The sequence below is a fragment of the Triturus cristatus genome, chromosome 10 (genome assembly GCF_964204655.1).
Source record: "Triturus cristatus chromosome 10, aTriCri1.1, whole genome shotgun sequence".
NCBI classification, from domain to species: Eukaryota; Metazoa; Chordata; class Amphibia; order Caudata; family Salamandridae; genus Triturus; species Triturus cristatus.
Window position 1 is genome coordinate 896650758 of NC_140593.1, and position 10457 is coordinate 896661214.

Consider the following 10457-nt stretch of genomic DNA (forward strand, 5'->3'; position numbering starts at 1 on the left):
ATTTTGTGGACGCACCTACACATCCCCAACTCCTTACATTTGACCATCCAACATTGTGCACCCTAACTCTTCTTCTTGGCTTCCGTCTGTGGAAGTGGCGGAGTATGTCCAGTCACATATTCGTCAACCATTTGACAAAGAGGTGAGGACCCGTCTACGGTCTGAATGTCCTCGGCCAGATTTAGCTGATAAATTGGCTGACACTCCGGAAGTTGATCCAACCATGGTTACGTACCTTAAAAAAAATGCAAAAGATCCCCAAAAAGGTATTGATAGAACATGGCGCTCTTGTCAGGACAAGTTGTTAGATTTACCGGGTCCCCTCACAAAACTTTTGGACTTAGGTTTTCGAGCTAAAGAATCTTCCACCTCCCTTGACCCCGATGAGTTAATTGGGTGGTCTCAGAGGGCCATTTGTCAATTGGGAAACGCCAATTGTGCCATGTCCTGTGAGCGTAGACGCTCTATTCTTTTGAAGTTGGACCCTAAATTAGCTGAACTGTCCACTTCTGAGTCTGGCCCTTTAGCTCAGGGATTGTTGTTTGGTCAACCTTTTCTTAAAGAGTTGACTAAATTTGTTGCCACGTTTAGTGGACTTGACAAAACTCAGTCCTCCCTTAGACGAGCTTTTCGCCTGGTTTTTGGACGGGCCGGACGATATAGGGGACGATTGTTCGGCCGGTTCAACCAAAACACCCAGCGTGGCTATCAGTCCCATCGTGGAGGTACTCAGGACTCCGGCTACAACCACAAATCCTCCTTCTATCACTCCCGCAAGGGGCGAAACCAATTCAGGAAGGGACGCTATGGTGGAAATCAAGGAGGACATGACAATTCCTCAGCTTCAGGTGAGCCTGATCTCAGCTTCAGATGTTTTGTTGGGGGGCAGAATTCAATTTTTTCTTCCAAGTTGGCAACTGATCTCGAGCGATGCATGGATATTGGAGACTGTCAAGGGTTACACGATAGAGTTCTTCAGTTGTCCGGTTCAGCCTCATCCTCCTTCGCCCCTGGTCTTTTTCCCTTCACGATCAGGCTGTCATTTCCGCGGAAATAGACTCTCTTCTAAGAAAAGGGGCCATAGTTCAGACCCCCCATCACCCTCAGGGTTTCTCCACCAACGTCTTTCTGGTCCAGAAAAAAGGGGGTGGTTCTAGACTGGTTCTCAACCTCAAGGACTTCAACGGCTGGGTTGTGTACCGCCACTTCAAGATGGAGGGCATCCATCTTCTGAGGGACCTTCTTCAGGAAGGGGACTGTATGGTCCGTCTAGATCTGAAGGATGCGTATTTGTCAATTCCCATTTACGGTCCTCATCGTCGTTTTCTGCAGTTCCAATGGCAGGGAGTCTGGATCGAGTACAAAGTTCTCCCTTTCGGCCTCAAATCAGCACCTTGGTGCTTCACGAAAATCCTGAGGCCTGTCGTGGAATCTCTGCGAGCCCGGGGTGTTCGTCTGATAATGTATCTGGACGACATTCTCATCATGGCTCATTGCCTTCAGCTGCTAATGACTCATTTGGAGTGGTCACGTTTAGTGGACTTGACAAAACTCAGTCCTCCCTTAGACGAGCTTTTCGCCTGGTTTTTGGACGGGCCGGACGATATAGGGGACGATTGTTCGGCCGGTTCAACCAAAACACCCAGCGTGGCTATCAGTCCCATCGTGGAGGTACTCAGGACTCCGGCTACAACCACAAATCCTCCTTCTATCACTCCCGCAAGGGGCGAAACCAATTCAGGAAGGGACGCTATGGTGGAAATCAAGGAGGACATGACAATTCCTCAGCTTCAGGTGAGCCTGATCTCAGCTTCAGATGTTTTGTTGGGGGGCAGAATTCAATTTTTTCTTCCAAGTTGGCAACTGATCTCGAGCGATGCATGGATATTGGAGACTGTCAAGGGTTACACGATAGAGTTCTTCAGTTGTCCGGTTCAGCCTCATCCTCCTTCGCCCCTGGTCTTTTTCCCTTCACGATCAGGCTGTCATTTCCGCGGAAATAGACTCTCTTCTAAGAAAAGGGGCCATAGTTCAGACCCCCCATCACCCTCAGGGTTTCTCCACCAACGTCTTTCTGGTCCAGAAAAAAGGGGGTGGTTCTAGACTGGTTCTCAACCTCAAGGACTTCAACGGCTGGGTTGTGTACCGCCACTTCAAGATGGAGGGCATCCATCTTCTGAGGGACCTTCTTCAGGAAGGGGACTGTATGGTCCGTCTAGATCTGAAGGATGCGTATTTGTCAATTCCCATTTACGGTCCTCATCGTCGTTTTCTGCAGTTCCAATGGCAGGGAGTCTGGATCGAGTACAAAGTTCTCCCTTTCGGCCTCTCATCAGCACCTTGGTGCTTCACGAAAATCCTGAGGCCTGTCGTGGAATCTCTGCGAGCCCGGGGTGTTCGTCTGATAATGTATCTGGACGACATTCTCATCATGGCTCATTGCCTTCAGCTGCTAATGACTCATTTGGAGTGGTCAATAGTTCTTTTACAGTCACTCGGATTTCTGGTAAATCCTCAGAAGTCAGTTTTCATTCCGTCTCAATCGATGGAATTCCTGGGTTTTCTCGTCAATTCCCTCACTTGCCAACTCCTCTTGCCCAATCAGAAGATCAGATCTATCAAGAGGGAGTTGAGATTGATTTTACACTAACAGATTGTATCATTGAGGTCTGCAGCTCGGATAGTCAGTCTGTTAGCTTCCTCGATCCAAGCCATCTTTCCGGGTCCTCTCCATTACTGAGCACTTCAGCGACTCAAAATCCGCCATCTCCAGAAAGGCCTCAGGTATTCCGATCAGATTCCTCTTTCAGAGGAGGCGAGGTGGGAGATGCTGTGGTGGTTAGAACACATGCATCCTCCTGAGGCTTGAGCCGGGAGTGACGCGATCTTTTGGCCGGATATATTTGCTATTTGCACAGTTCTCTTTTTAGCTTTTTACCTGATTGCCTGTTTTCCCGTGTGTGTGTGGTGTTATTCCTGGCGTCCTGTTTGCTAATCCTTGCGCAGTAGTGGAGATACAGTGCCTGCGCTTCGCGCATGCGCACTGACACTGCGGGCTGCTGAGGGGGTGTGCGACGCACGGACCAATCACGAAGCACAAAGGGGCATTTATTGGCAGGCTGGCGCGAGCGCGCACTACTGCATCCTCCTGAGGCTTGAGCCGGGAGTGACGCGATCTTTTGGCCGGATATATTTGCTATTTGCACAGTTCTCTTTATAGCTTTTTACCTGATTGCCTGTTTTCCCGTGTGTGTGTGGTGTTATTTCTGGCGTCCTGTTTGCTAATCCTTGCGCAGTAGTGGAGATACAGTGCCTGCGCTTCGCGCATGCGCACTGACACTGCGGGCTGCTGAGGAGGTGTGTGACGCACGGACCAATCACGAAGAACAAAGGGGCATTTATTGGCAGGCTGGCGTGAGCGCGCAGCGGACGCGCGCAGCGGGCGCGCCGCCGGCGCGCCGAAGGCGTGCCAAAGCAAGCCCGTCTGCGCCCGTCCGCGCTCGTATCGCGCTCAGCGCCAGACACGCTGCTTGTCACCCCCCCCCCAGGGGAGAAAAATCTGGTCGAGAGACCAACTGCTCTATCTGTCCAATTCAAACTGTGAAAGGCCAACCTGCTTTTCACTAGACAGGCTGTCGACAGTGGGTGGAAGACCTTTTAAGACACAGTGTGAATCCTGCAAGTTCAACCTGTTTAGACCGGCTCTAACAAAAACGTTTAACAGTACCAAACAGCCAAGTGCCGATACCCTGGGTATTGTCAACTATGAACAACCAATTAAGGCAGCTCTGATCAACTGCAGATCCCTGCCTAAGCATGCCGCTGAAATTTGGCTGCTTTTAAAAACCTCTAGTTGGGATCTACTATTTCTGACTGAAACTTGGCTGTGAAAAGGTTCAAACCCGGACATCTGTCTAGCCATTCCCATGGGCTATAGAATGGTTACAGCCAACAGAGCTGACAACAGACTTGGGGGAGGCCTGGCAATAATTCTGAAAGAGGAGTGGGAAATTTCCTATAAGAAAATAGAAGAGCTAGGTCCTATAGAGGCTATGTCCTTCCAAATTAAATTCGCCAAAAATCTTTCAATGGCAGGACTTCTGATTTACAGACCCCCTAGCACTGCGGCTTCTTATTGGCCGCTACTATTTGATTGCATCGCCAACTTCTCGTTACGTTACTCTAATTACACTGTGCAAGGAGATTTTAACGTACATATGGACCTGGCTAACCGCCCCTCTGCCTCCCTAGTAGGCGATGCGCTAAAAAGTCTTAACTTGGTGCAAAGGGTACAATCTCCTACTCATGCTGCTGGACACACCTTAGACCTTGTCTTCACCAATGACTTGGCCATCATAGTGGAAAAGCCTTTACCAGTAACTTGGTCGGACCACATGCTGGTCACGTTCAAGTTGGGACTGAAACGCCCTGTTAAGCACAGTGGGCCAACTATAGAAAATAGAAGAAACTGGAGGAAAGTAACCCCTGATTCAATGAGCAGTGAACTAGCTAATACAACTCCAACCCCCTCCGGAAACCCCACTCGAGATGCCTCCCTTTTTAATGCATGGCTGACCTCAGCCATTGACAAAACAGCCCCGATTAGACCTTGCAAAGTGCCTAGGAGTAGGCCCTCAGCACCTTGGTTTAATACCGAACTCCGAATGGAAAAAAGCCATTGCAAAAAGTTGGAGCGTATTTGGAGAAAAAACTATGAAACATCAGCTAAAGAGATTTACAAGGTGGCACTGAGGAAATTTCACTCCCTCAAACGCAGAACCATGATAGACTTTATGGCTAAACAAATTGCGGAGGCAGAAAACTCTCCAAGGGAGATCTTTAAGGTAATGGAGAGTTTCTTGAAACCTCAGTCTCTAAAGAGTACCGTCCCGACGTCTCTCTCGTTGTGTGAAGAATTAGCTTCATTCTTCCACGACAAGATTATGGCCATTTACTCTACTTTCTCCACCATTGATAAGCAGGTTGTGCCTTTAGATGGCTTTTTAGGTAAATGGTGAGACTTCCGCCGGTTTGTGAAGGACGCCTCCTTGAGGGATTTAATGAAAGTTAAGTCTGGTTCCCCTTCCGATCTTTGCCCGGCCAGAGTTCTTAAACTCCTAGCCCCTGTAGTTAATAACGCTCTGAACAATGTCTGGAATACCTCCCTGGAAACGGGAAACTTCCCTACTGAATGGAAGAAAGCCTTTGTCCGTCCTATCCTTAAAAAAGAGGACGCTGATCCAACAGAGCTGAAAAACTTCAGACCGATCTCTCTGCTCCCTGCCCCAGCTAAAATTTTGGAAAAAGAGGTCCAGAGGCAGCTGTCGGATTTTTTAGAATCTAATAATCACCTGCATGACTCTCAGTCAGGATTTAGGGCAGGCTACAGCACCGAGACAGCTCTTCTAGAGGTGGCAGAGTCAATACGTGAGACGATGGATACAGGAAACTGCGCCATGCTTGTGCTGCTTGATCTTTCGGCGGCTTTTGACACGGTCTCCCATAAGATCCTTCTGAATAGGCTCCACTCACTAGGAGTTACGGGGACCGTGTTACGTTGGTTCCAGTCGTTTCTGGAAGACAGATCTCAACAAGTCTTCCTACATCCCCATGTCTCCAGCTCTAGGACACTGCTACAAGGGGTCCCACAGGGATCCGCTCTGAGCCCATCATTGTTTAATGTGTATCTGGCCCCTCTGGCATCTATTGTGGAAGGCTTGGGTGTTCGTGTTGTTTCGTATGCTGACGACACTCAACTTATCTTTTCCTTCAAAGAGCAGAGTAAGAATGCCTTCACTAATTTCAGGCAGTGTCTTTTGAATATTTCATCGTGGATGACGGATAACTGCCTGAAACTTAACACTGATAAGACCGAGATACTATTTTTTAATCAGCCTCTCCCCCCTCAATCTGAGCTCTGGTGGCCAGTAGAAATAAATCCTCCACCAATTCCGGTCAATTCAGCCAGGAATCTGGGTTTTAGATTTGACACCCAACTAACAGGCAAGGCCCAAATATCGCACATATCCTCGCAGTGCTTCTGGAAACTGAACGCACTGCGCAGATGTCTCCACTTCCTTCCTATGGAATGCAGGAAGACGGTGGTCTATGCTCTCATCACATCTCAGCTGGATTATGCTAACAGCCTCTTCATTGGTCTCCCTGACTATTTTATGAGGAGACTTCAAAGGATCCAAAATGCTGCCGCCAGACTAATTAGAAATGTACCCTTACTATATCACATCACCCCCCATTTGCAAAGCCTACATTGGCTGCCGGTGAAGAAGAGAGTGATGTTCAAGGTTCTGGTCCTAGCCCACAAAGCTCTTAGAGAGGTTGGCCCACTCTATCTGAGACGTAGGCTCCAAAAATACCAGAATGCCAGAACTCTTAGATCCAGCAACATGAACCTCCTAGCTATTCCACGTTTTAGAAAAGCGAGGTTGGGAGGGCGTGCCTTCTCTGTAAGAACGGCTACGCTGTGGAATATGATGCCCAATTCCCTGCGTCAGATAAAGGCAGAATTACCTTTTAGGAAGGCCCTCAAAACGTGGCTGTTTGGCCTCCCCTGTAACGTCTAATTTTATAGGCCTCCCTCTTGGCCCTCCCCTCACTGGATGGATGCTAGCGCCGGGACACCTCCGTCGGAGGTAGCTGTTCGCGCTATACAAATGCTAATAATAATAATAATGGAGTATTGGAATGGTCGAGCCCTGTTTGGAGTATCCCCGGAAGTGGTGATAGAATCCGACGCCAGTCGGTGGGGATGGGGAGCCCGTTGCGTTCAGATAACCATGGGAGGCCGGTGGTCTCCGGACAAATTGTCTCTCCATATCAATTGTCTGGAACTTCTGGCGGGGTCTTTTGAAATTCGTTGTCTGTCTCCACGCATGACGAATTGTTGCATACTTCTCCGCATGAACAATGTGTCAGCGGTTCGGTATGTCAACAAATTATGGGGGACGAGGTCCAAGATTCTGGCATAAATCGCCAAGGATTTCTGGCACTTTTGTCTTCAGAGAAACATCACAGTGATTGCAGAGCATCTTCCGGGGTGCACCAATGTGATTGCAGACTGGAATTCTCGTCACCTCCGAGATCTCAGCGATTGGAGGCTTCATCGCCGGGTATTCAGGTCCCTAACTTGCTTATGGGGTCAGTACCCGATCGATCTGTTTGCCTTTCGCCTCAACAGACAACTTCCAATGTTTTTCAGTTTGCGCCCGGATCCGGAAGCTCTGGCCACGGATGCATTTCTGCAAAACTGGCCGTCTCATCTGTGTTATGCCTTTCCCCCCTTTGTAATGATCCCCAGGGTCTTAGCACGCACGAAGCATTATCAGTCGGACTTGATTCTGATCACTCCTCTGTGGAGGTCTAAGGCTTGGTTCCCGGTTCTTCTGGAGATGACTTGTGCAGTGCCGCTCCTTCTTCCCCAGTGTTGAAATCTGTTGCTGGACCCTCTCAACAACCTGCATCCACTGATAGAGTCAGGTCAGCTCCTTCTAGTTGCATGGCGGGTTTCGGGGATCGCTGGAAACTCCCAGGCCTTTCGCGAGACGCTACCAGATTGATCAGCGAGGCTTGGTCTCTCAACACACACAAACGTTATGCCACAGCTATGAAACAATGGTGTAGTTGGTGCGATCAACGGGAGGTGGATCCCGCTTCAGCGGATATCTCTCTGATTGTGAATTTTCTTGCATCAATTGCTTCTTCTGGTCTTGCTTATAGAACGGTTAATAATTTCAGTTCTGCCATTTCTACAGGCCATATAACGATCAATGACAAACTTGCTGGTGAGCATCTATTAGTTTGTAAGTTACTCAGGGGTATCAGGTTTGTAAAACCACCTTGTCCGAAGTACGTTGATTTATGGGATGTTTCTACTGTTTTGCGATTCTTAGAGGCTTGGCCCTCCAATGATTCTCTATCCCGCAAGCAGCTTTCAGCAAAATTAACTATGATATTTTGTTTGGTTTCTTGTAAACTCATTTCTGATATCCGTGCTCTGGATCTTGCAGGTCGTAGATTTTCACCTGAAGGTGTCACTTTTGCTATATCCAAACGCACTAAGTGTAAAACTGCCTCTGTTACTTATCCGAGTTTTCCTAATAATCCAAAACTTTGTGTGTGCAATGTATTAAGGATTATGAGGTAAGTACTGCTCCTTTTCGACAAGATATGCATGGTCAATTGTTGATTGTTCTGCAAAAACCTTTTCGCCCTGTGACCCCAGCTACATCAGCAAGATGGGTGAGATGGCTCATGGGTGAGGCAGGTATTGATATTACCAAATTTGGTGTACATTCAGCTCGTGGAGCTATGGCTTCCAAAGCTTTTTCTATGGCAGTGAGTTTAATGGACATTATGAAGGCAGCTGATTGGTCAACAGATTCTATGTTTAAAACCAAGTGTGGATATTGCATCTGTGGTGGTGGCGCAGCTTTGAACAAGCATAATCAGAGCCTCCGGTCCTGACATAGAACTCAAAATTTGCGAACATACGTGACAAGAATTTTCAATTCTATTAAGGACACGGAGGCGAGGATTATCCCACCCATGTTTTCCATATTTCAACTGTTGTTTACATTATTTGCATCTCTTGCATAGGTATATTGTAAATTATACAGGTACTCCTTGTTCCCCCCCCCCCTTTTTTTATTGTGATTCTTCTACCATGGGGAATGGTATATTACGTCTATATATCTCTTTTCAGGTTCTGATCCTAAATGAGATGTGTTCTCCTGTCTCTTTGGACTGTCTGCTGGCTTCCTGCAGGTTCTGTTTTTTTCTGAAGATGCAAGCATCAACTCTTCTGTTCCAGCCCGGTGGTCTGCTGTTTTCAGTGCTGGAACTTCTTTTCTTCCACGTTCTTCATGCTGGATTGTTTTCTTCACTTTGACTGTTATATTCTACCAAAGAAAGAGGATATGGTATTCTCTTATGGACCTTTTAAAGGGGTTACTCTATGGTTGTCAGGTGATACCCAGTATGCTCATGGGTAGTGTAGTGTTATTTTACTTTTACTGTTATCTGATTGGCTGCTGAGATTTCTAGTAAAGAAATGAGAAGCATAATCCTCGCCTCCGTGTCCTTAATAGAATTCAAAATTCTTGTCACGTATGTTCGCAAATTTTGAAGAGTGCCGTTTTTGACATCAAAGAAGACGAACTCTGGGAGGTATTGGTGTTTTCCTTGTTCCCTGCTCGATCTTTAAGTGCTCGAATGCATGTGCTCGCGAAAGCGGTCGGTCCGGGCTGGTTCCTCAATAAATATCCCACTAAAGACGTTCCTTTCAAAACTAGAGGACCAGTGGAAAGTGGTGCATATGCTGGCGGAGCGCGCCAACAATAACAATTCTGCTTTCCAAAGTAGTATAACACGTACTCTCAGGACCAGGGAGGGTGAGATATGCAGGAATCCGTTTATTTACATATTACGCATTTCAGCTGCCCAGCAGCCTTGATCACATGTGCAAAAACACCAATCATGTGTCCTTTAAAAATTGTGAATGAAATGAACATAGGACCAACAAAGCTGCTCTTGTTTCGGCCCTATTGTAATGGGTTCAAATAACATGACTGACACATTCTGCCCTGAAAAAACATCATTTGTATACAAATGTTACAATATTCACAGCTGTCAATTAGAATAATTATACGTAATGCCATCATCGTCATCTGTGTGTGTATGTGCATGCAAAATAATGAAATACAAAATCATAGCGTGATCATGCCCAGTAGACAGCATGCACAAAAAAGAGAAGGAGCAAACAGGAGGAAATTGTAAAATAAATATGATGTTGATGCTGGTCTGTATTAATCGGTCTGGGTTCATGGCAAGTGAGACATTGCAGGAACAAAGTTGCTTGCCTGCATAGCAGCAATCCACATCAGTGAACTGCTGATGAATTTAAAATGAATGCTCACCAATATATTGGCGTAGTGCCTCAAGGTACAGTGCAAATGAAGAGAATAACAAGCAAGTGCCTCCGTTTAGTATCCTATGCATATTTAGTCACCTGAACTGAACTGTGGGCTCCAGAAGGATCAGGGGAAAATCCTCATACAAAATAGAACAGTAAGAGGAGGTTACATGGCAAGTGATCCAAAATGGTTCCCAAGTCTGCCAAGGCCACAGGTGGTGCAAGGTCAAGTCCTCAAAGCAATGGGGACTTTTCTTCAGAGGCACAACTGGGAATAGCACTTCAGATAAGATTTTCTTCATCTTGTATTGTCAAATCAATGTTTGGACTCAGAACTTGAAGTTATGGACATTAGTTCGAAATGTTTTTGGTGTTCATGTTTTTTTTTGTAAATATTTTATTTATAGTTTTTAATAACCACTTTACATCCATTTTGCAAAGGATATCGATGAGAAGTACATTCACTTTTTCATGACTCTTACATGTTTCCTATCAACAACATATTCAACAACCTAGGTGCCAATTCCGA

At 46.7% G+C, this 10457-nt stretch overlaps 1 long non-coding RNA gene across 2 annotated transcripts in view; it reads left to right on the top strand.

Moving 5' to 3' along the window:
- Nucleotides 1–8998, top strand: part of LOC146796200 (uncharacterized) — a 156710-nt gene extending 147712 nt beyond the window's left edge. For both annotated transcript variants that reach the window (XR_014969902.1, XR_014969901.1), the window contains exon 5: nt 8720–8998. This is a non-coding gene — a long non-coding RNA (uncharacterized LOC146796200). The remainder of the gene's footprint in view (nt 1–8719) is intronic.
- Nucleotides 8999–10457: the final 1459 nt, after the last annotated feature.